At 52.5% G+C, this 27,883-nt stretch overlaps 1 protein-coding gene across 1 annotated transcript in view; it reads right to left on the bottom strand.

The window, feature by feature from the left end:
- UBA1 (ubiquitin like modifier activating enzyme 1) overlaps nt 1-27,883 on the bottom strand; it is a gene marked incomplete in the record, with an annotated part of 790,705 nt that overhangs the window by 537,074 nt on the left and 225,748 nt on the right.

Here is a 27,883-nt window from a genome sequence, read left to right as displayed (position 1 = left end):
AGACAAACACGTTCCCCTGAGCCATCCTTCCTCCGCAAAGGAGGGCCTGAACCTAGTGAGACTCGGGGGACACATGCATCCAGTCGTAGAGGCAGGCGGGGGGGGGGAGAGGGGAAGGTGGAGGAGAAAGGGGAGGGGGGGGGGGTCTTCATGAGCTTGTGGAACTTAAGGAGACCCGGCTCAAGATGGAGAGGGGCAGAGCGGCCGTTCCAGAGGGAAACTCCAACCAAAGAGATCTACCTCAGACTCTCAGCTTGGAGAAACGTCTGACCTGCAGAGAGTTTGACCTAGAGGACCGAAGGACTTTAGCAGGGAGGTATTTAGGGAGAGTGTTGAATGCTGCGCAGTCCCAGTCCCCATAAAGTCTTGTGAATGATGCAGAGGGTCTTGAATTTGAACCTTGCCAACACCTGCAGCCAGTAGAGATCATTCTTGGCTGTAGAGAGGTGGTCCATTGGCTTGAGGCTAAGGATAAGCCTCAGTCCAATTCTGGATTAGTTGAAAAGGACAGAGTGAGGAGAGAGGCAGATTAATGAGGAGGCTGTTGCAATAACCAAGCCTTGAGAGAACCAGAGTTCTGGACACATTGAGTTTCTGGGGGAAGGTGTGGAAGGAACAAGTTACTTACCTGTAACTGTTGTTCTCCAGCATGGGTCTGGCATGGATTCACATGCTCATGAATATTCCCAGTCAGGCTGGGAATCCTCGGTAAAGAAAAAACCAGTATCAGTTTCGTTTCTGATCTGTCTTTCGTAGTAATAACCAATCACTGGTCTCTGCGTCATACTGACCACAGCCAATGACTGCCCTCTACCTAAGCACCGCCTCCGGCAGCCATCTTCAGATTTGGAAGCACGTGAAGTGGCAGTATGACCAAGTGAAGAGCCGCAGAGGGGTAGGCGGGAGGGTTCGCATGTGAATCCATGCCAGACCCATGCTGGAGAACAACAGTTACAGGTAAGTAACTTGTTCCTTCTCCAGCATGGGGTCTGGCATGGATTCACATGCTCATGAATAAAGAATACATAGCAGTACACACATGCACAACCACAGGAGGTGGCAAAGGCTCAACATTAAGCATTACATCAAACTCAACATTAAGCATCTTACCTCCTCACCAGGCTCACCTCAGGCGAACAGGTTGCGCAGCACTGCTTGGCCGACCCTGGACTCCTCCCTGGAATCCCGATCGACGCAGTAGAACTTCGTGAAGGTGTGCGTCGACCTCCACGTAGCAGCCCTGCATATGTCCAGCAGGGGCACACCAGAAAGGAACGCCGTGGTAGCTGCGATCGCTCTGGTGGAATGGGCTCTCGGACGGCCGGGCAGCGGTCGGTTTGCAAACCGATGACAGTACATGATACAGCCGGAGAGCCATCTGGAAATGGAAGCCTTCGAGAGAGCCTTCCCCTGATTGACAGGTCCAAAGTTCACAAAGAGTTGTGACGTTTTCCGAAAACACTTCGTGCGGTCCACGTAGAACTTCAGCGCTCTAGCCACATCCAGCGAGTGCAAAGTCCTCTCAGCCGGCGACGAAGGCGACGGGAAGAACACAGGCAACACCAAGGGTTCGTTGAGGTGGAAGTCCGACGGTACCTTGGGCATGAAGGAGGGGTGCGTCCTGAGCACTACCCTCGTGTCGTGAAAAGTCAAGTACGGGGCCTTGCAGGAAAGGGCCTGGATCTCTCCCACCCGTCGTGCGGAGGTGATGGCCACAAGAAACGCTGTTTTCCACGACAGAAACTTCAATGGGGCCGAGTGCAGAGGCTCGAACGGAGGTCCCATGAGCTTGGTCAGCACCACGTTGAGCTCCCACGCCGGGGCCGGAGCCTTCACCGGCGGGAACGATCTGAACAGTCCCTTCATGAACTCTTTCACCAGACGATGAGACCACAAGGACGGCCGTCCCGTGGTTCTGGTGTATCGGGAGATCGCAGCAAGATGAATCTTGATGGACGCGTGTGCCAGTCCAGCTTTGGCCAGCGTCCGCAGGTACAGCAGAACTTGGGGAGCCGTAATCCGTAGAGGGTTAATCTTCTGTGCGTGGCACCAGACAGAGAACCTCTTCCATTTGTGTCCGTAGCATTTAAGAGTCGAGGACGCCCTGGCCTTTGCAAGAACCTCTCTGCAGTCGGCCGGTATGTCGTATCCTCCAAACTCTAGCGCTGCAGGAGCCAGGCCTGCAAGTTCAGCGATTTCGGGTCGTGGTGGAGGATGGCGCCTCCTTCCCTGGAGAGCAGATCCGCGTCCACCGGCAGCTTGATTGGCGGGGACGCTGACAAGTCCAGAAGGTCCGGGAACCATATCTGCCTCGGCCACGCAGGTGCGACGAGGATCATCCTGCACCGTGACCTCTTGAGCTGGTTGACGAGCCGGATTAGCAGTGGCAAAGGAGGGAACGCGTAGAGGAACAGGCCCTCCCAGGGGAACGAGAAAGCATCGCCCATGCTCCTCGCCTGGGGGAACCTGCTGGCGAACCTCCGGCACTTGGAGTTCGTCGCCGTCGCGAACAGGTCGATCTGGGGTGTGCCCCACCGTCGGAAGAGGCGATCCACCAGATCCTGCCGTAGTTCCCACTCGTGGCACGAGCGCAGCTCCCTGCTGAGTGAGTCGGCGATGGTGTTTTTTATCCCTGCTAGATGAAACGGCACCAGAAACATCCCTTGGGCGACTGCCCAATGCCACAGGTCCTGCGCCTCCTTGGACAGTGCTGGGGACCTGGTTCCGCCCTGTTTTCTGATGTAGAACATGGTGGTGGTGTTGTCGGTGAAGATCCTCACCACCTTGCCCTTGAGGGACGGAAGGAAGGACATGAGGGCCCAAAACACTGCACGGAGCTCCAGGACGTTGATATGTAAGGATTTCTCCGTCGGGAGCCAAAGGCCCCTTGCGTGCAGATTTTCGGTGTGCGCTCCCCACCCTTCCAGGGAGGCATCCGTGGTCACTGTCTCCTGGTGGGCTGGGGTCTGAAGGCCATGCCCGCCGTCAGATGCGCGCGGGTGCCCCACCACCAGATCGCTCGTCGGAAACTCTCGTCGAGTGTGATCCTTTCCTCGAAGTTGCCCGTCGTTTGGATCCAGCGCGCGTCCAGGAACTCCTGCAACGGGCGCATCCGGAGCCTGCACATGGGAATGAGGTAGATGCAGGAAGACATCATTCCGAGGAGGGACTTGATGGACCTCACCTTGGCCGCGTCGGCCACCAACATCCGCTGTACCTTGCCCAGGATGGTCCTGGTCCTCTCCTCCGACGGGGAGGCCCGAAGGGACACTGTGTTGAGCCTCGCTCCCAGAAACAGAGTGTCTTGCGCGGGTACCAGGTGGGATTTGGCGTAGTTCACGGAGAATCCCAGGTCCGTGAGAAGTTGGACGGTCCTTGCCGTGTGGACCACGGCGAGCTCCCTTGTCTTGGCTCGGATGAGCCAGTCGTCCAGGTAGGGATAGACGTGGATCCCTTCGCGGCGCAGCTGAGCCGCCACCGGTGCGAGGCACTTGGTGAACACCCTGGGTGCCGACCGTAGACCGAAGGGGAGGGCTTTGAACTGGTAATGCCGTCCTTGGACCACAAACCTGAGGAATTTTCGGTGCCCCTTCAAGATGGGAATATGGAAGTAGGCATCCTCCAAATCCAACGACGACAGGAAGTCTCCTTCCTTCAGCTGACCCAGGACGTGCTGGAGGGTGACCATCCGGAACTTTTGCGCCTTGATGAACTTGTTCAGACGTCGCAGGTCCAGGATGGGGCGCCATCCCCCCGTCTTCTTCACGAGGAAGTATCTCGAGTAGACTCCGGAGCCCCGCAGCCTCTTTGGGACGAGTTCGATGGCGCCCTTCTTGAGCATCGCTTTCACCTCCAGGAGGAGTTGAGGGACGTGAAGTTCTTTCCTGGCCACGGGGGGGACGCGCGGGCACCTTCTTTGAAACTCGAGCGCGTGGCCCCGGGCCAAGGCGTCCAGCACCCAACGGTCGGTGGAGATGGACTCCCACACGCTGACGAAGCTCGCCAGCCGGCCTCCCACCGGGGTGCTGCGGTGGGGGCCCGACCCCCGGCCGGTTCAATCCTGCTTCGACGAGGCTTTAGCGCCTTGTCCTTGGCGACGACGGCGGGGTCCGCCAGGCTTGCCTCGTCCTCTGTAGGCCTCCTGAGATGACGAGCGGGCCGCTTGACGGTAGGAGGAGAAACCGCCGCCGGAACCTTTGGAGGCGCCCTTGCCTCCGCTGCTCCGAAAGGGCGTCCGTCGTTGTTGCAGAACTCCAAGGGCCCGGGCCGTCTCGGTGTCCGCTTTAATAGCCTGAAGGGAATCGTCCACCGTTTTCCCAAACAGGTTGTTCCCGTCGAAGGGCATGTCCAGGACTCTGGTCTGAACGTCTTGACGGAAGTCCGTAGCCTTGAGCCATCCACGCCGCCTAAGGCAAACGCCGTTGCCTAACTGGCGGAACCTAGTGTCGGCGATGTCCGTCGCAACAGTAATGGCGTGGTCCGAAGCCACCTCACCTTCCTGCAGGATCTCCAGGGCCTCCGCCCTGTTGTCGTCCGGCAAGAAGACCAGCAGGGGAGCCAGTTTGTACCAGAGCTCCCTGTCGTATCGGGCCACGATAGCCAAGGCGTTGGCAGCTTTAATCGTCGTCGCTGCAGACGAGATGACTCTGCGTCCCATAGCGTCCAATTTCTTTCCCTCGCCGTCCGGTGGGGAAGTCGAAGTGGAGGCCGCACCCCCCCCCCCGCTTTCTTCCTGGCCGCCGCGGAGACGACGGAGTCCGGGGTAGGCTGCGCCCGGAGGCACAGGGGGGCCGTGTCCGGGACCCGGTACTTTTTCTCGTACCGGTCTCTTCTAGCTGGCGTCGTGGACGGGTTCTTGAGGAGGGTGAGGCCCTCATCCCAAATGTCGTCCAATAGAGGCACCGCGAGGACCGTCTTCCTCTTGGCCTCGCGCTGCTGATAAAGGAAACCTTCCTTCTTCTCCTCAGGGCAGAGTTGGAAAAGCTCGGATGCCCTGGCGATCATTGAGTGGAACGATCCAATCTCGTCGGGCGGAGAAGCCCTGGTGGGAGGCGACGACGGTAAATCCTCGTCATATACCTCGTCGTCCGTACCCGTCGCTGCCGTGTCAGTCCCCGTATCATCCCCTCGGGTGGACGGGGAGGAGGGCTGGGAGGGGCGCGACGGCTGAAAAGGAGGTGGAGGGTGGATCCTTCTTTTCTTGGTAGGGGGAACACCAGAAGGTCCCGGTTCTGGGTCCCCCGACAGGAGAGGTTCCGTCGGCAACGGTAGTCTCGTCCTTATCTCAGAGCATAAGGACTGTATAGCCAACAAAATGGCCGCCGAGTTGTCTCGCGGCGCTGGCAGAGGGGAATCCGACGGGCGATCAGGGGCCCCGTCGGTACCCTCGACGATGTCGTGGTCACCTGCGTCGGGATCCATCCCGACGTGCCGGTCTTCTTCCACGCCGAAGCCGTGGCTTAAGACCTCGACCAGCTCCTCCTCCGAGGTTGGGGCCGAATCTACGACGACGCCCTGCCCCCCCTTTTTCTTCCCCACGGGGGATTTCACGGGGGTCCTATCGATGGGCACAAAAGAGGACTCCCTCCGAGGTGGCAGGGAGACTCTGAGCCCCGAGGTCTCCACCACTGGTGTAGCCTCCACAGGCTGAGCCAGGGCCGCCGCGACAGTTTCGATAGAGGGCTTGGCCGGATGGATTAAGGCCTTCACCACCTTAGGTGCGCTCACCGCCTTATCCTTGAGGGGGGGGACACTGCCTCGCTCCCCCTCCGCCTTCGAGCTCGACCGGGGCCTCTCCAGGAGCTTCGCCGGGTGCTCGCCCTTCCTCTTACCCGACCCAGAGCGTTGGCTCGTGGTTGATGGTGCCGGGGAGGGTGCGCCCTGCCTGGCGCCCGTAGAGCCCGACCGTTCGGCGCTCCCGGTGCCAGCGGACTCGCGGTGCTTGGCCTTATGTTGGACCCCCGTCGCCGGGGCGTCCTCAAAGGTCTTAGAAGACCGCTCGGATTTCTTCCTCTTCTTCTCGCCGGACGGGCTCTTCCCTTCTAGCCAGTTGGCGAGACGTTGATGGCGGTCCTTCATGGTCCGCTCCGACATGTTGCCGCAAAACGCACAGTCCTTCTCCACGTGCGTCTTGTCCTCATGTAGGCAGTAAAGACAAAAAGAGTGTTCGTCCTCCTTGAAGACGTTCTGCAGCCGGCATCCAGGGCAGACCCTGAACAGCTTTCCGGGCGTCGAGCCTCCCTTCTCCTGGGCCATAGCCGGGCCTGAGAAACTTCTGGAGTCCTCCAAAAGCGTAGCTCGACGAAATCTTCACCCTTGAGGGGCGCAGACGAATCCGAAACGGGTCCCCGTTGATCGGATGGAAAGTCGGTGGAGCTTGAGGCTCTTTTGACCGAAAAAAACAAAGTTTTTGAGAAAAAACGTGAAAAAATAGCACTAACGCTCGAGAGCAAAAGCATGAGGATCCCAACACATGAACGTGCGGTAAAAATCTGAAGATGGCTGCCGGAGGCGGTGCTTAGGTAGAGGGCAGTCATTGGCTGTGGTCAGTATGACGCAGAGACCAGTGATTGGTTATTACTATGAAAGACAGATCAGAAACGAAACTGATACTGGTTTTTTTCTTTACCGAGGATTCCCAGCTTGACGACGGGGAATATTCATGAGCATGTGAATCCATGCCAGACCCCATGCTGGAGAAAGGGAGAATGCCTCTGTGGAGGTGAAGCGGTTAGTGGGCCTTCTTGGCAAGATCAGCAATACGAGGTGAGAAGGAGAGGGGAGTCGAAGATAACCAGGTATTTAGCCTCACACAAGGGGGAGGGGGCCCAAGGAGGGCAGCCAGAGAGCCAGGAAGGAGGAATTAGGGGTCATGAGAAGGAACTCGGTCTTACTGGCATTAAGGCAGATCATTAGCAGTACACCATGCCTGAATAGCAGTCAGACAGGGAAGGAGAGGAAGGAGAGGAGGCAGAGGAGTTAAGCTTAAAGGAAAGCTGTGCGTCAGCATAACACTGGAAATGAGGCGAAAAAGTGGAGATAAAGTGGGCAAGGTATTTGTTGAAGAGCCAGGACGAGAGGATAGAGCCCTGAGGGACGCCACAAGTTGAGATGAGGTGCAGAAGAGAAAGGGGCCTGAGTTGTACAGCCTATTTATGAGGATGGAATAAATGACTGTCAAAGGCAGAGGACAGATCGAGGAGAATACTGGCGGAAGGAGAGTTGTAATCAAGGTTTGAGAACAGATCATCACGGGTGTTCAGGAGAGCAGTTTCCGTGCCTCTGGATGCTCTGAAGTCAGACTGGTGCTGGTGAAGGCAGCCAACATTCAGTTTGATGGATTAGTTTGAGATGACCAACTTCTCCAGGAGTTTGCCCAAGAAAAGGGTAGTGAGATAGGGCGGTAGATAGCCGGGCAGAGAGGGTCTGCAGATGGCTTTTTTTTTAGGAGGGGGAGCACAAGGGAGTGCTTGAGGAGTTAAGGAAAGTAGCCAGTGGCAAAAGAGTGGTTACAGAACTCAGCCAAGGAAGGAGCAAGAGCAGCAATGTTGTCCTTGATCGCTCTAGAGACGAGCGGGAAAGCACCTGTTTGGAGGAGACTTTCATAGAGCAGACTGTCTTGGTGACCTCATTTGGTGCAATGTGTGAGGAGGAGAGTAAGGGGGGGAATGGAGAGTGGGGTAGCGGGGGCTGCAGGCAGGCAGGGGAGGCAGGGACGTAGAGGAGAGGGTATCCTGGGTCTTGGTTGTGAAATGGGTGGCCAACACCGTGCAGAGGGCCTTAGAAGGAAGAGGGGTGGAGACTAGTAGGATTAGCAAGTACATTGCAGATTTTGAAAAGTTCAGCTGTGTTTGTGGCTCTATAGATGGGGGAATGGATATGGGACAGTTTCTTGGCGCGAATATAGTATATATTGCCTTTAGAGTAGGCGACAGGCCAGTTTGTCTCGGGGTGTGCTAGAAGCCAGCCAATTCCATTGCGCAACTTTGCATTTGTGTTTCAATAAGGCTAAGTCACAATCTTACAAACTATTGCACTTGGAAGCAGGCTTCCTGCGGATCGTGATGGCAAGGGTGTTGGAGATAGAGAGGTGAAGGTTGGCAAGAGCGGAGTCAGTATGAGCGTGAATAGTGGGAATGGTAGGAGGGCTGAAGTAGGCAGCAAAAGCAGCTATTGACGCTCGCACTTGTGGCGATTGCAGGTTTAAAAAGTTAACTTGTGTGACTTAATGCCTACGTTGGCTAGAAATTTACCATAGGGTAACTGGCCCATTAGGCTTCACTCTTACAAGGGGTGGTCACATGTATACAGTACATGCCAACTACAAGGGAGACCAAGTAAAATATAGTCCATGCAGTATACTACATTAAATACATTTTTATTCTATAAGGAACAAGTAACTTAACTAACTATTGTACTCAAGCATGGATTCACATGCTCATGAATATTCCCAGTCAAGCCAGGAAGCCTTGGTAAAAGAAAAACAGTATAGCTTAGTAGACCTGCAGTGAGGGCCGTACCGGGCGTTATGGGCCCTGAAGACCGAGTAGAAGAGACCATAACGCCCAGTACGGCCCCCGCTGCAGGTCTGTAAAGCTATTAGAACACCATCATTGTTTATAGTTGAATAAATGAGACATGTTTAATTGAAGTACAAAAAATTGCTAAATGGTAAATTGTTGCAGACATTTTTTGTACTTCAATTAAACAAGTTTTCTTTTTTATAGGGTGGAGGAAGGTGCTAGGGTGGGAGGAGTATCATAATAAACAGAAATCAGGTATGGGTATGCCTGCCCCCTGCTCTAATTAAGTTTCCTTTAGGTTTGCCCCCCACTACACAAATGTTACAAATTGCTCAACGCATAACATGCCCTGGAAGCTACATCTGCACACATCACATTAACAGGCAATTTACCTTTCTGTGCCCTTCATCTACATTGGCACTTCCCTGCTCCACTGAAGGCACAGAAGTGCGCACAGAATTTCATTTCACTCCTACAAATTTTCCACACATTCCACCCAATGCTGCAGTGCAGCTTATGTCGGACCCATTTTTATTCATGTGCAACGCTATGAAAGCGTTTCCTTTCCTTTCATTTCCCAGTTCCTTTCACTGGGCATGCCTACGTGCACATGTTGGTTTTCCAAAGTGCATTCCGGAACAGAAAGTTAACTCTTTCCGTTCCTGAATACACATCAAGCCCCAACTACAGGCTGTAATGAATCTGTGGGCTATAGCAGTGCGTATAGCCCGCAGACTGACCAATCACCACAGAACACTCGCTAGGGTGTTCTAATTTCCCTTACAAACTATTTCTCCTCTAAACCAATCACTGTACTCTGGGTCATACTGCCCCCAGCCAATGTGTCCTCTCCCCAAGCCCCTCTCCTGGCAGCCATCTTCAGATTTGCTAAGCATGTAAAGTGACAGTATGACCAAGAAGAGAGGCAGGAGGGAGGGTTTGCTTGTGAATCCATGCCAGAACCCATGCTGGACAAGGGTCAAGTTACTTACCTGTAAGTAACTTGACCCTTGTCCAGCATGGGTTCTGGCATGGATTCACATGCTCAGGATTAGCGAATACAAAGCAGTACAACATTACACAACCACAGGAGGTGTCAAGGCACTACAGAAGCAATGACTCTTACCTCTGGAACAGACTCACCTCAAGCGAACAGGTTGTGTAGCACTGCTTGGCCGACTCCGGACTCCTCCCTGGAATCCCTCTTGACGCAGTAGAACTGTGTGAAGGTGTGCATGGCCCTCCATGTAGCAGCCCTACAGATGTCCACCAGGGGCATACCAGACAGAAACGGGTGCTCCCGGGCAGCGGTCGGTTAGCCAACCGATGACCGTACGTGATGCAGCCGGAGAATCACCGTGAGATGGAAGCCTTGGACAAGCCCTTCCCATAGCTCACAGGACCAAAGTTCACAAAAAGATAAGGTTTCCAGAAACTCTTCGTGCGGGACACAACATCAGCGTACGGGTCACATCCAGCAAGTGCAAAGTCGCAAAGTCCTTTCAGCTGGCGACAAAGGAGTCAGAAAAAAACACTAACACCACCAAGGGCTCGTTGAGATGAAATTCTGGCAGAACCTTGGGCATGAAGGAGGAGTGCGTCCACAGCACCACTCGTCTCGTGGAAAGTCAAGTAAGGCAGCTTGCAAGACAAGGCCTACATTTCACCTACTCGTCTTGCAGAGGTGATGGCCACAAGGAAAACTATCTTCCACGACAGAAACTTGTGCGGAGATGAATGCATATAGGTTTGAATGGGGGCCCGATGAGCATAGTCCGCACCATGTTGAGTTCCCACCCCAGGGCCGGAGCCTTCACCGGCAGGAATGAGTGGAAGAGTCCCTTGATTAATTATTTGATTAGACGGTGCGACTACAGTGAAGACCGTCCCGGAGACCTGGTAAAGTGGGAGATAATCGCCAGATGTACCTTGATGGAGGCATGCGACAGCCCCGATTTAGCCAATGACAATAAATGTGTAAGTACTTGTGAGGCCGTGGCCTTCAGAGGGTTGATCTTCTGTGACCAGGACCAAGTCGCAAAACGCTTCCATTTGTGTCATAGCACTTCAAAGTCGACGACACCCTGGCGAGTACCTCCCTGCAGTCTGCCGGAAGCTCGTAACCACTAAACTAATGCTGCAGGAGCCAGGCCTTCAGGTTCCGCGATCCTGGGTCATGGTGCAGAATTGCACCTCCTTCCCTGGCAAGGAGATCTGCGACCACTGGCAGCTTGACTGGAGGGGACGCTGACATGCTGAGAAGGTCCAGATACCAGATCTACCTTGGCCAAGCTGGTGCGACGAGGATCTTTCGGCACTGGTACCATCTGAGTTGACTAAGGACTAGAAGTCGTAGTAGCAACAGATGGAAAGCGTATAGAAACAAGCCTTCCCAAGGGAAGGAGAATGCGTTCACCATGCTCCCCAGCTGGCGAACCTGCAGCACTTGGTGTTCGTCACCATCACAAACAGATCGATCGGGGGCCTGCCCCAATTGAGAAAAAGGTTATCCACTTGATCCTGCCGAAGCTTCCACTTGTGGAAAAAGCACAGCTCCCTGCTGACAGAGTCAGCAACTGTGTTCTTCACTCCTGCCAGGTGAAACGGAATGAGGACCATCCCCTGGGCGACGGCCCAGTGCCACAAGTCCTTCGCCTCTTTGGAGAGCGCTGGGGTCTGGTGCCCCCATGCTTCTGGATGTAAAACATTGTGGTGGTACTGTTCGTGAAGACCCTCATCACTTTGCCCTTGAGGGACGGTGGAAACGACCAGAGGGCCCAAAACACTACCTCTAGTTAAAGTTCGTTGATGTGTAGAGTCTTCTCTTCCGGCAGCCACAGGATTCTGGTGTGAAGACGTAACATGTGGGCTCCCCATCCTTTGTTGGGGAGGAGCTAGCACCTTCCTGCACTCCTCAAGAGCTTTACAATTAGTCAAGACTTCTAAGCACTATAGCATTGGGAAAGCTTTTTTCATGCAAAATTAATCACACACAAGCGTAGCAGTCAATAAAGATCGTTAGGATTGAAATCTAAGTGCAAACAACTATGTAGATGGATTTATATGTAAAACTATTGTACATTGTAAATTAGCTTTGTTTAAAACACACTGTAAAGAGCAGGCTCTGACTGGCCACCAGGGGGCGCGCGGATGAGTATCTCTCCTGCGTGAGCTCCGTCCCTGTGGTCCCGAAAAGCGGAATGAGCCCCCGCTGATGGATCCCCCCACGAAAGCTCGAAATTTTGTGATCTGAACGGACCCCCCCGCAACTGAGAAAAAACCCGATGAAAATCGGACCCGCTTTGACCGAGAACTCGGCAGTCTCAGAAGTGCCGAATCACTGCGCCACGGAGGGCCCGAAGTCTGGCGTAGTCCGGCCCGTGCGATAGGCATTACCCGCGGTGCGCATCTGTGACCTAAACTTGTGGTGGTGATCCCTCACCCGCGTGAGATAGCGTGCCCAAAGACTCCAAGGATACCGGGCGACTGCACGGGGTGAGAGACTTTTACGCAAAACTCCACGGCACCAGAGCCCGTGCCTGGCGGTGCCGCGTAACACGCGTGACTCTCCAACCCGACCTGCACAACATACTACGCCAGAGGAAGAAGAGCGGTCGGTTGGACTTCCTCCAACTGCGCACCGCAGAACCACACATATCCGCTGTTTAGGGTCGGAGCTGCCCCACATCCTACGAAGTGCTGGAGACCGGAGACAATACGGAGCCCACAATCCGAGCCTCCTCATAGAGGGTAGAGCCCCCTCCTCATGGGCGTGTACCTCCTCTACCCAGGATTGTGTCGCATGGACCTACGCCACAAACTGGCCAGATTTGCCTACGAACCGTACGTCTCGCCTTGCGGATCTACAGATGCAATGACCACGGACCCATCAGAAGCGGGTGCCGCCGCCACCAAAGGTGACATCGCCACACTATTGAACGAAATAAAAAATATGGGAGCTAACCTCGGCGGCAAGATCGACAAAATCACACAGAGGATGGACAGATTCGAAGAACGCTTGGAAAGTGTGGAAAATAACCAGGCCTCGATCGACACCCTTGAGGTTCAGATGGACGTACGGATCCAAAACATCGAAAAAAGAGAAGTTGAGACGAGGCTTAAGATGGATGACTTTGAAAACAGAAAGGAGAAACAACCTCCGCTTTTTCGGCATTCCGGAACGCGAAGGTGAAACTGAAAAAGATCTCAAAGACACCATCCACGACATCAGAATATTGACCGCTGATGAAGACATCGACTAGCCCAAAACCGAACGCATACATAGAGCCGGTGGACCAACCGGCGGCCCGCGGTCTGTTCTGGCCAGGTTTCACCGATATCAAGACAAAGCTAGAATTCTGGAGAAGGCCAGGTCTGGAGGCCCGCTCACAATGGGAGGCGCTCAAATCACCATCTTCCAAGATCTATCCTCGTTAACTTTAGCCCTGAGACGCCTCTGCAGCCCCCTCACGAAATGGCTCAAGGATCAGGGCACAAGGTACAGATGGGGATACCCCTTCTCGCTTACATTCGAGCACGACAGCGGGAAAATAGTTCTACGCTCTGAAGACGTGATCAAAGACTGCATCGCCGATCTCCTCGGTGCGGACCCGCGGAGCAAGGAAGGCGGCGACAACGGACGACCGGGATCGCAGTGGGAGCTCCAGGGCCCGAGGCGTAAGAGGGTAAAGGGATCGAGAAAGTTTAGACGCCCCAACAACACCCCCGATCATGATTAACCAAGCGAAACAGTGCTGAAATTGTACTAGCTACAGTCACATCTAAAACACGTGGCAATGTCTCCCACGAGGGATGCAACATAGCGGAATCACACGCTGCAGACAAAGCACCCCCCAGGAATGGAAGATGAAGTGGACTCCTGTGGAAAGTCCTGAAAGCCACACGTAACGTTGAAACTTTCATAAGTTTATGGTTATTACTGTTAAAATTGCATAATGTTTGGGGATAAGGGGGAAGAGATGGGGGCTCACCCTTAAGCTACGATGGTAAATTTGCTCGGGACCATAGGTCAATGGTCCCCACTGATGGTCCGCCGACAGACTGCAAATCCCTATCCAGTCTGTCCCGGACGCCGTCAACAGCTGCCAATGCAGCACCCCCCGTTTGCAAGCTCAAACGAGCACCACCATTTATGGTGGAATACGAGAAAAGGGGAGAGAGGTAACGAACACTTGGGACATGTACAGATAACAATAAGTTTGCTTCGAAGTATCACAGCCAAGATGACACAGGGCACCCACTTGCCCCTCTGCTCGCTGATGGTGAGAGACCCTTGTCTCCAAACCGCTGATGGCATCACATGAGAAGTCTAAGGGCAAGGGTCTCCTCAGAATTGGGACTATCAATGTGAAGGGACTGAACTCCCCCTACTAAGATCGCTAGTGCGCAGAGAATTCCGAAGATCCGACATTGACATTCTCCTCATACAAGAGACGAAATTTGCCAGAGGAGAGGAGCGAGCGGTCCTGGGGAAACGGGGAGGTTTGGAATTCTGGGGCTCTGGCCCACTCAGGAAGGGAGGAGTTGGGATCCTCATCAGGAAAGGAGTAGGCTTTGAGATAGAAAAGACCTGGTCAGATGCGAGTGGACGAACCCTCCTGATAGTGGGGAAAATCGCAAGAGTTCAGGTCACGATCACTACTATATACTCGCCTAATAACGGACAAGCTGCATTCCTTCGGAAGACAATTCCCAAAATAGTACTAGAGACTGCAGGCCACCTCATTATAGGAGGCGACTTTAATCAGTGTGTGAACCCGACTGTTGACGGGAAGCCAGGCAACCCCGATACGCGGGCCCAGCATAGGAGGGATCGCACTGAATTTGCTGCCATGATGGAACTTTACGATCTACGAGACGTGTGGAGAAAACAACATCCTGACGAAGGGGGTTTCACCTTCTACTCGAACCCCCATCGCACATTCTCACGCATAGACTATATATTCCTCGCACCCGACCTTGCAAGGTCAACAAGTTATACCAACATTATCCCGACAACATGGACAGATCATGACATGGTCCTAGCAGACGTCGACTGGAACGACCTGCCTGCCGCTGGGGGATCCTGGCGATGCAACGAGTCCCTCTGGACCGACGCGGCGTTCAGAAATGAAATGGAAACCGAGATTGAGGAATATTTCAAGACGAATGACAATGGGGAGGACTCCAAACAGGTGATCTGGGAAGCGGGGAAGGCCACGTGGAGAGGTATCTTAATACGTGAGGGCTCCTCTAAAAAGAGAGCGCAAGATTGTAGAAAACAAACTCCGCAAAGAAATATACCAGCTGGAAGCGGGAATAAGACGAAACGACGGTGGACCCCTCCAAACTCGACATGGCCCAATGTAAAAGAGAGGAACTACGGCTGTTAGAACATGGACAGGTGGTGAGGAAGCTACAATTCCTGAAACAGACATATTATGAGAAGGGGGATGAGGCTGATGCACTCCTAGCCGCCAGGCTCAGGAAAGGAGGGAAGAACGCAAGGTGAAAGAGATAAATGAGCCCAGCAACCCCGCGATACATCCACCCCACTCGATACCCGAGAGCTTTGCCACCTTTTATGAAAACCTATATACCTCTGAGCTGCTTGCGGCTCACCCTGATATATCCGCTTACCTGTCCCCAATTACTATGCCCACAATATCACAGAGTCCGAACTCCTCGATAGCCCAATAACCGAACATGAGACACGAGAGGCGATCAAACGGCTTACACTGGGGAAGTCACCGGGCGAGGATGGTTATATGGCCGGCTTCTATAAGGCCTTCGCCGAGCAGCTCTCACCCTTTCTCACGGAGCGCTTTAATGAGCTCTGGGATCACACCAGATTCCTTTAGGAAAGCCCTCATAACTGTCATCCCTAAAGAGGGTAGGGATCCCAAATTATGTGGGTCATACCGCCCTATTTCCCTCCTCAACCTCGATGCGAAGATTTACGCACAAGTACTGGCAGCCAGACTGGAAACTCTTAATGCCCAACTTGGTCCACCCTGACCAGGTGGGATTTATCCTGGGGAGGCAGGGCGCCGACACAATGCGTAAAACCCTACACCTTGTCCACGCAGGGCACAGTATAGCAGATGACCCGGCCCTCCTATCGATCGACGCAGAAAAAGTCTTCGATAGGATGGAATCGGAGATCCTGGGTGCAGTACTCCAGAAAGTAGGGATAGGCTCAAAATTCCACGATGGAGTGCGAGCAATATACACCTCTCCCAAAGCATCAATATTTGTGAACAGCGAATATTCCAGATGGTTTGAATTGCAACGGGGGACCAGACAAGGATGCCCACTCTCCGCGATCCTGTTTGCACTTTCCCTGGAGCCCCTAGCCCAAAAGATAAGGAACGACCCCCGAATAGAGGGAATTCGCCTGGGAGAGATGGAATACAAAGCAGGGCTGTATGCTGACGATATCCTTCTACACCTAACGAAACCGCTGACCTCCATACCACATGCCCTAAATCTAATAAAAGAATATGGCCGGTTCTCCGGGTGTAAAGTCCAAATCCATACTCTTTCCACTCCAAGGTACCCCAGACGATAACGACACCAAGTTCCTCCCCTTAGGACTCAAGGTAGAACACACAACATTACGATATTTGGGCATACAGATCACGAGAACCCTAGGAGAACTATATGAGGCTAACTTCCCCCCGCTCCTTCAAAGCTTTGAGAGAGACCTTGAGAAATGGAGCAAACTGACGATCTCTTGGCTGGGGCGCATCAATGCCATCAAGATGGTATGCCTCCCCCGCTTCCTCTACCCCTTTCAGATGCTACCGATAGAGATACCCCAAAAATTCTTCATCGATGCTCGTAAGATCATGCTGCGGTTCCTCTGGCAAGGAAAAAGACTGAGGATCTCATATGACACACTTATTCTCCCCAAGGACAGAGGTGGATTAGGGCTTCCCGATTTGAGAAAATACTACAATGCCACTCAGTTGCGCGTCCTAATCCCACACTTCAGAGACCACAAACACCTGCAATGGGTCCAGATGGACAACCACTACTTGACCCCCGCCACGGTAGCGGAGTGGCTGTGGTCGCCACGCCAACGGGTCCAGAAGAGAATTAAACACCACCCCATACTATCCACCATATGGGCTATATGGCGCACTGGGAAAGAGATGCGCGAAGTCACCACCTGGCCATCCCCGCTCAGTCACTTGTGGTCTCCTGGCATAAATGACCAAATCCCGAACCTAGACCGGTTCCAGTCATGGTACGAGGCAGGACTGGAGAGGGTGGTACACCTCCAGAAAAAAGAGGAGTATATCACACTACCTGAACTGACAACGGCACTGGGGAAAGGCACTCTATTGACGTTCCACTTCATTCAGCTAAAAAGGGGTGTTAACGAGAACCGAATGGAAGGAAAAACTGAGAAGAGATCTCACCGCCTTTGAGAAACTCCTAGACTCTAGAGTGGAAATGAAAGGTCTTATCTCAATAATGTACCAAACGCTATTGTGTGCAGGCGGCGGGAACACGGAACTCCTTAGGGCCAGATGGGAAAAAGACCTAGGCGAAGAGATACTTTGCGAACAATGGGAATTAATGTGCAGAGCTGCGTCTAAATCCTCCATATCCAACCAATATAAGCTGCATGCAATAAAACTCCTACACCGATGGCAATACGATCCGCTTCTACTCTCCAAAATGTCCCAGTCCATGAGCCCAAAGTGCTGGAGAAATTGCGGAGAAACTGCCAATTACTGGCACATGTGGTGGAGCTGTCCGCACATCAAAGTGTTTTGGACCGAAGTCCTGGGATGGATCAAAGAAGTAGACGACATCCATAGAGAACTTGACCCACTCCTTGTCCTGCTTGGCCTTGAGAGAGTTGAGGAGGATTGGTTCCGGGTCAAAGGCCTGGCTCCCCAGCTATTACTGGCTGCGAGGGCCCTAATAGCGACCAAGTGGAAATCCCCTCAGGTTCCAGGTAAGACCGAATGGATTAAATTGGCCACAAGCATTTATGTAATGGAAACAATCACTGCCTCCCTGCACAATAAATCAGTGAAATGCAAAACTATGGATGACTTCAAGAATACATATATCACGCCTACTCATGACTCCCAACCTGAGGAGCCCCCAAAAAACCCGACCGAATGAAGCCACACCTAAGGAACACTACAAAGGACGAGACCCTTACTTCCAGCGACCATGGTACTATCGGATGCAACGCTGTGTCAATCATATGATACTAACACTTTTGTCAAACTATTGTACTTGTGAGATACACTAACCCAAGTGGGGGAGGGGGGTGGGAGTGGGCTTTGGCGAACAGTCGATGAGACTCTTCCAGACAACTGGGACTGTCGCACTACCAAGAGAATCTAGTATACTGTTTTTACTATTCATTGTTTGTTCGACTTACGCCTCTGGCAGATGTATGATCCTGTTTGAATACGGTTTGCTTCTTTTTGTAAAACCAATAAAGCTAAATTTTAAAAAAAAGAGCAGGTTCTCTGCCAAAGAGGAATGTGCTTGCGCTAAGAATAGATCGCAGAGATTGTGTGCGGTGTTGCGTCACTGAGTCGAATGCTGGAAGAGAGAACAAAGTGGATGAGCAACTGTTCCTGTCAATCACAGGCCAATGGAGATTCAACACGACATAGTATTAGAAAAGGGTTTTTCTGTAGAAGTTATTGGACCACATCAAATATAGTTGTATGGAGTTAATGTTGAGAGAATGGCGGGATGTGTTTATGTACGAATGTTTATAACATAGTAAATTATGCTAAATAAGAGCAACAAAGTATTCCTGCTAATGCAGCATTATGTAAAGTAGGGAACATGACAATGCAACACTGGAGCCTCTGCAGCATCCCTTGTATGGCAAGAACACCACGTTTGGAGGAGCTCTGTGGGTATCCAGTGACCAGCTGAAGAGTATTTCAGCTGCAGGCCCAGGAGCAGTCTTCAGAACCTGGGAGGGAACCAGCGACGACAGAATGCTGGCCTCAAATGGCAGAGTCCTCTGCCATTTCCCAATCCTCATGATCTGTAAAGATCATAACCTTGTTATCTGCAAGACAAACTCCTAGCTTTAGATTCCCTAGATGGGTGTATTTTCTCTGGTTTGAGGGTGATGAGGGGGTAACCCCAAAAATATATATTTAAGGGGCGCACCTGCAAAATGGGGTTTGCTTTCGCCTTCCAGAGAAGCATCCATCGTGGCAGTCTCCTGGTACGGGGGCTCTGGAAGTCTGTGCCTCCAGCGATGTTGGAGCACACGCCCCACCACCATCTCTCGACGGAACTCCTCGAACGCGATTCTGTCCTGGAAGCCTTCCGACACCTGGACCAAACTGGCATCGAGGAACTCCTGTAGTGGACGCATCCGCAAACTGCAGAGATGAATTAGTTATATGCATGACTACATGCCAAGCAGCGACTTGATGGTCCTCACCGTGGCGATCTTCAGTGCCAACAGCCATTGCACCTTGCCCAAGATGGCCACTATTCTATCCTCTGACACCGTGTCGAGCCTGGATCCCAGTAACAGCAAGTCCTGCAATGGTATCAAGCAGGACTTTGCATAATTCAATGAGAACCCCAAGTCCGTCAGCAGTTGACCGTATTCGCTGTGTGATCGACGGCGATGTCCCTTGACTTGGCCCAGATGAGCCAGTTGTCCAGATAAGTATACACATGAAACCCCTGTAGTCTTAGATGGGCCGCCACCAAAACCAAGTACTTGAAGACTCTGGGCGCTGACTTCCGTACCAAGGGGAGGGCCTTGAACTGGGAATGCTTCCCTTGTACGTACGACGAAGCACAGGCACTTGCAATGCTTTTCGTGTATGGGGAAGTGGAAGTATGCGTCCACTAGATCCAACAACGACAGTCTCCCTCCTCCAGCTGGCGAGGCACATGCTGCAGCGTGACCATCCTCAACCTCTGGGACTTCATGTACATGAGTCATGTGTCGAGAATTGGCATCCAGACCCCGGTTTTCCTTCTTACTAGAAAGTATCTTTAGTAAACTCTGGAGCCCTGGAGTCGCTTTGGAACCAGTTCTATCGCCCCTTTTCTTAACATGGCCCTAACTTCCAACAGCAGCTGAGGATGCGTTGTTCCTGACGGGCCACCAGTGTTATTCGCAGACACTGGTTATAATTCCGAAGTGTGTCCACGGGCGAGAGCGGCCAGCACCCATCGATCGGTGGAGATGGTCTCACACACGCTGACGAAGTTCGCCAGCCGGACTCCCATTGGGGAGTAGGGGTAGAGGCCCGATGTCCTGGTCGGTTCAGTCCTGCTTGGAGCCCGGCACGCCACCCTGGGAGCCTGGACGACCACGGCAGCCCCCTCCTAAGGCCTTGGATCGACCCCTGTTGGCTTCCTGGATAAAGGAACAGGACGGTTGGCGGCAAGAGGATGAGCCCCCACCAAAACCCTTCAAAGACCTGCAAAACTTCCCTTCTGAGTAACAAAAGGACAGCCGGTGGTGTTGCAGAGTGCCCAAGGAACGGCTGTGTCATTCTTGAGCCTGGATGGATTCATCAACGGCCTTCCCGAAAAGGTTGTCTGTAGAACAGCATGTCCAGCACCCTCGCCTGAAGTTTGTGGCCTTGAGCCAGCCACGACAACAAAGGCAAACCCTGTTTCCCCATCTGGTGGAAACCTGTGTCTGATGGCGTGGCCCGCGCCACCTCAACCTTTCTGCAGGATCTCCAAAGCCTCGAGCCCGCTTCTCATCAGGGAGTAAATTCAGGAGTGGAGCCATCTTTTACCAAAGCTCCCGGTCGTATCTGGCCACGATCGCTTAGACGTTGGCCGCCTTGACCGTTGCCGCAGAGTAGATGCTTTTCTAAACATGGAATCCAATTTCTTCCCCTACTTGTCCGGAGGTGCAGATGAAGACGAACTCTACCACTTCTTCCTGGTGACCACGGAGTCCAGCGATGGTTGAGACGCAGACACTTGGGCGCAGACTCCGGCACCCAGTATTTCTTTTTAAGTCGGTCTCTGTTAGGCAAGATTGTATGCAGTACCATTTGGGTGCACTACAACAACCCTGACCTACCGGCAATAGGAACCCAAACTTTGGTATAAGTCTGTACTACACAGGTTGGTAGCATGTTGAGCAGTCAGGCTTATCTCAAGAGGGGTCAATGTGAGCTGTAGAGGAGTTACACAGATTCACAGTGACAGGTATTCAAATAAACTCTTACACACAAGGTTTCTTGATTAAACCATTATTAATGTATCTACCAGTCAGAGTAAGCCTTCTTCAGAAGGGGGCAATATAGTAACACAAATATACTCCAAAATACACACTCTTAATATTTCTAAATCAGTAGGTACCCTTTTGGGATGGCCCACAGACACTACCTACACCCTCAGGAGACTTCAATAGTTAGGGTGCTAGGGACATTGATAGATCACTGTTGCATTTAGAAAACTCTACCGAGGAGTGTCAAAGAAAAGAGGTTTCAGAATAAGACAAGTAGTCCCACAATTATTCTTAAGCAGGTAAGTACTTTCAAAATAAGCCCCACAATGCAAAGTCAGTTAACCCCTTCCTGGAACGAACAAGTTACTTACCTGTAACTGTTGTTCTCCAGCATGGGTCTGGCATGGATTCACATGCTCATGAATATATTCCCCGTCGTCAGGCTGGGAATCCTCGGTATAGAAAAAATCAGTATCAGTTTCGTTTCTGATCTGTCTTTCTCAGTAGTAACCAATCACTGGTCTCTGGGTCATACTGCCCCCAGCCAATGACAGCCCTCTCCCTAAGCCCCACCCCTGGCAGCCATCCTCAGATTTGGTAGCACGTGAAGTGGCAGTATGACCAAGTGAAGAGCCGCAGAGGGGTAGGCGGGAGGGTTCGCATGTGAATCCATGCCAGACCCATGCTGGAGAACAACAGTTACAGGTAAGTAACTTGTTCCTTCTCTAGCATGGGGTCTGGCATGGATTCACATGCTCATGAATATAAGAATACACAGCAGTATACACATGCACAACCACGGGAGGTGGCACAAGGCTCAATATCAAGCAATACAACAACTCAACATTAAGCAACTCTTACTTCCTCACCAGGCTCACCTTAGGCGAACAGGTTGCGCAGCACTGCCTGGTCGACTCTGGACTCCTCCCTGGAATCCCGGTCAACCCAGTAGAATCTCGTGAAGGTGTGTGTCGACCTCCACGTAGCAGCCCTGCAGATGTCGAGCAGGGGTACACAAGACAGGAACGCCGTAGTAGCAGCGATCGCTCTGGTCGAATGGTCTTGGACGGCCGGGCAGCGGTCGGTTTGCCAACCGGTGACAGTGCATGATGCAGCCGGAGAGCCATCTGGAAATGGAAGTCTTCGAGAGAGCCTTCGCTTGAATCACAGGTCCAAAGATCACAAACAGCTGCGATGTCTTCCTGAAAGTCTTTGTGCGGTCCACGTAGAACTTCAGTGCTCTAGCTACATCTAGCGAGTGCAGGGTCCTCTCAGCCGGCGACGAAGGCGACAGGAAGAAAACTGGCAACACCAAGGGCTCGTTGAGGTGGAAGTCCGACGGCACCTTGGGCATGAAGGAGGGGTGCGTCCTCAGCACCACCCTCGTGTCGTGAAAAGTCAAGTATGGAGGCTTGCAAGACAGGGCCTGGATCTCTCCCACTCGTCGTGCAGAGGTGATGGCCACGAGGAATGCTGTCTTCCACGACAGAAACTTCAACGGCACTGAATGCATAGGCTCGAATGGGGCCTCCATGAGCCTAGTTAGTACCACGTTGAGCTCCCCCGCCGGGGTAGGGGCCTTCACCGGCGGGAATTGTTCGGAACAGTCCTTTCATAAATTCTTTCACCAGACGAGACCACAAGGACACCCGTCCTGTAGTTCTGGTGTAACGTGAGACGGCAGCCAGATGTACCTTGATGGAAGCGTGAGACAGGCCAGCCTTGGCCAAAGACAGTAGGCACGGCAATACTTGAGGGGCCGTAATCCGCAGAGGGTTAATCTTTTGTGCCCGGCACCAGACAGAGAACCTCTTCCATTTGTGTCCGTAGCACGAGAGTTGAGGATGCCCTGGCCTTTGCAAGAACCTCTGCAGTCGGCCAGGATGTCCTATCCTCCAAACTCTAGTGCTGCAGGAGCCAGGCCTGCAAGTTCAGCGACTCTGGTTCGTGATGAAGAATGGCGCCTCCTTCTCTGGAGAGAAGATCCGCGTCCGTCGGCAGCTTGACTGGTGTGGACGCTGACAAGTCCGGAAGGTCCGGGAACCAGATCTGCCTCGGCCACGCCGGTGCGACGAGGATCATCCTGCACCGGGACCTCTTGAGCTGGTTGACGAGCCGGAGTAGCAACGGCGGGAATGCATAAAGGAACAGGCCGTCCCAGGGGAACGAGAAAGCATCGCCCATGCTCCTAGGTTGGGGAAACCTGCTGGCGAACCTCCGGCACTTGGAGTTTGCCGCCGTCGCGAAGAGATCGATCTGGGGTTCGCCCCATCGTCGGAAGAGTCGGTCCACTTGATCCTGGCGCAGTTCCCACTCGTGGCATGAGCGCAGCTCCCTGCTGAGTGAGTCGGCGAGGTTTATCCCTGCCAGATGAACGGGTACCAGAAACATCCCTTGGGCGACGGCCCAATGCCACAGATCCTGGGCTTTCTTGGACAGGGCAGGGGATCTGGTTCCGCCCTGCTTCCGAATGTAAAACATTGTGGTGGTGTTGTCGGTGAAGATCCTCACCACCTTGCCCTTGAGGGACGGAAGGAAGGACCTGAGGGCCCAGAACACTGCGCGGAGCTCCAAGATGTTGATGTGGCGAGTCTTCTCCTCCGAGCACCAAAGGCCTCTCGTGTGGAGGCCCCAGGTGTGCGCTCCCCAACCTTCCAGGGAGGCATCCGTCGTTGCCGTCACCTGGTGGGCCGGGGCTAGGAAGCCTGTTCCTGCTGTCAGATGAGCACGGACACCCCACCATCGTATCGCCTGACGGAACGTTTCGTCGAGCCAGATTTGCAATTAACGCTATGGAAGCCCCAGTGCCTCGAGTGGAATGTGCTCTTGGCTTGAAGGGTAGTTCTCTCTTAGCAAGAGTGTAACAGAGTGATGCATTGAACAATCCATCTAGATATAGTGGACTTTGAAACTGCATCTCCTTCTCTTCCTGCCGCCACAGAGACAAAGAACTGATTAGTCTTTCTCAGTGGTCTGGTTCTTTCCATGTAGAACATGACAGCTCCGCGTACATCTAGTGTATGCACACTTTTTTCTCCCAAGCTGGAAGGGTTTTGAAAGAACGTTGGTAGTTCTATTGACTGGTTTACATAAAATTTCGAGATGAATTTTGGTGCAAACCTTGTGTGTGTGCGTAGAACTACCTTATCCTTGTGAACTGTTACGAAGGGGTCTAGTACAGAAAGAGCCTGTAGTTCACTTACTCTCCTAATGGAGGTGATAGCTATTAGGAAAGCAGTCTTAAGAGTGAGGTCTTTAAGAGTTGCCTTGTGCATGGGTTCGAAAGGAGGGCCCATGAGTCTAGAAAGTACCACATTTAAGTCCCATCCGGGAGCTGGGTTAGCTATCGGAGGGTGTATTCTCTTTACCCCCTCCATGAAGGCCTTGATAACTGGTATCTTCCACCACGACACTAAGTTGGGAAGTGGTGTATGCAGAAAGTGCCGCTAGGTGGACTTTAATGGAATTGAAGACTAGACCTGAATCCAGTAAATGGGTCAAGTACAGAACAATGTTAGTGGGAGAGCATTCAACCGGGTTGATGCTCTTACCTCTACACCAGATGACAAATCTTTTCCACTTGCTAGAATAGCAGTGGCGAGTATTAGGTTTTATGGCTTCCCTGAGGATGTCCATACATCTCTGCGGGAGTTGTAAATGTCCAAATTCTACGATCTCAGGAGCCAGGCTGCTAAGTTGATGTCTGAGGGCATGGATGCAGTGTCCTGCCCTTGTCCTGTGACAGCATGTTGTACGGACCGGGAAGTTTCACTGGGGGAGATAGGGACATCTCCATGAAGTGAGCGAACCATGGCTGCCGGGCCCACATTGGGGCCACTAGTATCATGGTAACCTGCTCCTGGTGCATCTTGTGTACCACTTTGTTGAGAAGGGGAGTCGGGGGAAAGGCGTAAACAAATTTCCCTGACCATTGAATCGACAGACCGTTCCCCTTGGACTGGTTCTGGGGGTACCTGGAGGCGTAACTTTGGCATTGTGAGTTCTCCAGAGTTGCGAACAGGTCTATTTCCGGGAACCCCCATTGCGTGAAGACGTCCAAGACGAGGTCTTCGTGCAATTGCCATTTGTACTCTTCGGGTAGGGGGAAGTCTCTGCTGAGTTTGTCTGCTAGCAGATTGAGTTCCCCTGGTACATGTTGTGATAGTAGGAACATGTGTTTGAGAGCCCACTTCCATATATTCTGGGACAGCTTGGACAGTCCTGGAGAGAGTGCCCCCTTGCTTGTTGAGGTAGTACATGGCTGTGGTGCTGTCTGTGAGGACCATCACTGTCTTTCCTTGTAGGTGTTCCTGAAAGGCTTTCAGTGCTTTGAACACCGCTAGTAGTTCCAGCAGGTTTATATGCTTGGATGCTAGGCTCGGAGTCCACGCTCCGTGAGCAGTCTGATGGGATAGGTGAGCCCCCCATCCTGTAAGGGATGCGTCTGTGGTTAGAGTGGCTTCCACTGCGGGTGTGGCAAACGTTTTCCCTAATAACAGGGTTTCTTTTGTCCACCACCGTAGCGAGAGAACCAAGGCCTGCGAGACCACCACTAGATCGTCCCATTGTCCGCTGGCCTGACACCACTGGCTGTAGAGCCACTCTTGCATTGGGCGCATGCTCAGGCGCGCGTGAGGTACCAAATAAATACATGACGCCATCATCCCTAGCAAGCGCATTGCTTTGCGTACTGTCACCTCTCGACCTGCCACATAATGGGGGATCTGAAACAGCATGTTTTGGACCCTCTCGGAGGGGAAGACGAGGCCGTCATTTGTTCGAATTAGAGCCCCTAGGAATTGTTTGATTTGGCTGAGGTCTAAGCTGTACTTCTTTTCGTTGATGGAGAAGCCCAGTTGGGACAAAAGGTCTACGGTCTTTTGGGTATTGGAGAAGCATGTTTCGTAAGAATCCCCTGTTATGAGCCAGTCGTCGAGGTAAGGGTATACCGGGATGGATAACCTGCGTAGGTGGGCCGCTGCCACTGCCAGTACATTCGTGAATACCCTTGGTGCAGAAGCTATCCCGAAGGGTAGTACTCTGAACTGGTAGTGCTTGTTCTCTATCTTGAACCTGAGGTATTTTCTGTGCGCTGGCAACATTAAAATATGAAAGTATGCATCTTTCATGTCTAGTGTTGTCATGTAATCCCCTTGTGATAACAGTGGGATTACTTCCTGCAAGGTCACCATACGAAACTTTTGGGGTTTGACAAACTTGCTCGCTGGGCGCAGATCTAATACAGGACGCATGGTTAAGTCCTTTTTGGGTACAAGGAAGTACACTGAATAAATACCTTCTGTTACCCGAGATAGGGGGACAGCCTCTATAGCTTCTTTTTTCAGTAGCTCTTCTACTTCTTGAAGAAGAATGGTGAGGTGTTCCGGTGTCATGCGTCGGTTCCGTGGGGGTCTGTACTTCGGGGAACCGTTGAATTCGATGCAGTATCCGTTGGCTATGGTGGATAAAACCCAGCGGTCTGACGATATTTCCTCCCATGCTGATAGGAACGATGTTAGCCGGCCCCCGACCGGTGATGCATGGGAGGGGACCCGAATCTTCGGGTCTTTTGTTGGTATTGGGCGTGGAACCTTTGGGGCTGGAGCCGCGACCTCTTCCTTTGCCACGGCGTTGGCCTCTTTGACTGAACTGGTTGTTACCCTGGTTAGAGGGCCAGTTGGTAGCAGAGTAAAATTGCTGTTGGTTTTGCTGGCGTTGGCCACGAAAGGAGCGTCTATTGCCATAGCCGCGTCTGTTAGGGGGCCTAGAAATTTGGTCAAGAGTCTTGATGGTATCAAACTCCTTCGCATGTTCTAGGGCCTCATCAACTGCTTTCCCAAACAGATGTGTTTGTTCTATGGGCTTATTTATCAGGGAAGCCTGGGTTTCCGGCTTAAATCCCGAATTGCGCAGCCAGACATGGCGTTTGAGAAGTATTCCCTGAACCAGGGAACGGCCAGCCGTCAGCGGCATCTAAGGAGTTCTTTACGACGCCCTGGTTTACAAGAGTTCCCTCTGAGATGATAGCTAACAGGCGTGAACGCAGGGGTTCTGGTGCGTCCTCTGCTTCGCTGCGCAGCTTGCTCCACTGTGCATCTGCGTAGCTAGCTAGTAGGGAATTGTTATTTGCAATCCTAGTTGAGAAGGCGGCGGACGTCGTGATTCTCTTCCCAAGTGCATAGAGCTTCTTGCCCTCTTTGTCAGGTGGTGCCTCACTAGTAGATAGTGGTACCCCCGCTCTTTTTCTTGTATTAGTAACTACAAGGGAGTCCGGAATAGAATGTCCTCTGATGTACAAGGGGTCAGAGGACGAAGGGCTGAAGAGCTTTTCTATCCGAGGGTTGACCCCTCTGACTAATGCAGGATTGGAAAGGGAAGGAGTTATTCTTCTCTTTATAGAAGCCAGGAGCGGAATAGACTGACTAACAGGGGCTTTTTCTTTAATAACTTTTTCTACAAAGTCTATGTCAGGAAGAGTTTCCCCTGTGTCTATTTCAAAATGCGCTGCTGCCTTGCGCAATAGTGCATTAAGTGAAGGTTGGTCATCTATGGGAGAGGTGTTTCCAATAGGTGAATCCTTAGGAGGAGAAGGGTGAAAGGCATCAGGGTCTGAGTGCACAGATGGGGATTGCCAAGGCTGCACTGATGGGGATTGCCAGGGCTGCGAGGTAGCTGCATCTTCTTCAAAAACTCCTGCACTAGTGTAAGGATCTTCTTCAAACCCCTCTTCCTCATGTTCTTCCTCTCCACCCAAACCCTCCTCATCCTCATCCTCCTGGAGGTATTGCTCCTCTTCAGTGAGGTCATATACGTCTGTAGAAAGGGGAACAGCCTAGGAATCTTGACCCTAGGGTCATCCTGGGGCCATTCTCTTGGTCTTTTGGGTGTGGGTGGGTTTTGGCTTCCCAAAAACCTTTCCATTTTCTCCATACAAGAATGGAGTCTTTCAAGGATCTCATGGGGGACCCCTGAATAGTCTAGAGGGGGGAAATCAGTGTTTTCACCTTCCAAACGCTTAGAACGCTCCGACAACGTCGAAGAAAGGTTTCCGTCGCCCTCAGAAAAGCCCTCCGGTAGTTCAGAAGTGCCCTTAGATGAAGGGGGCAGTTCCTCGCTATTCTATTGTGCTTTTTCGGCGTTTCTATAG

This window comes from Ambystoma mexicanum, chromosome 2p (genome assembly GCF_040938575.1).
Source record: "Ambystoma mexicanum isolate Mex_15411 chromosome 2p, UKY_AmexF1_1, whole genome shotgun sequence".
NCBI classification, from domain to species: domain Eukaryota; kingdom Metazoa; phylum Chordata; class Amphibia; order Caudata; family Ambystomatidae; genus Ambystoma; species Ambystoma mexicanum.
Note: the sequence above shows the minus strand (reverse complement) of the source record. Positions and strands in the feature narration are given on the sequence as shown.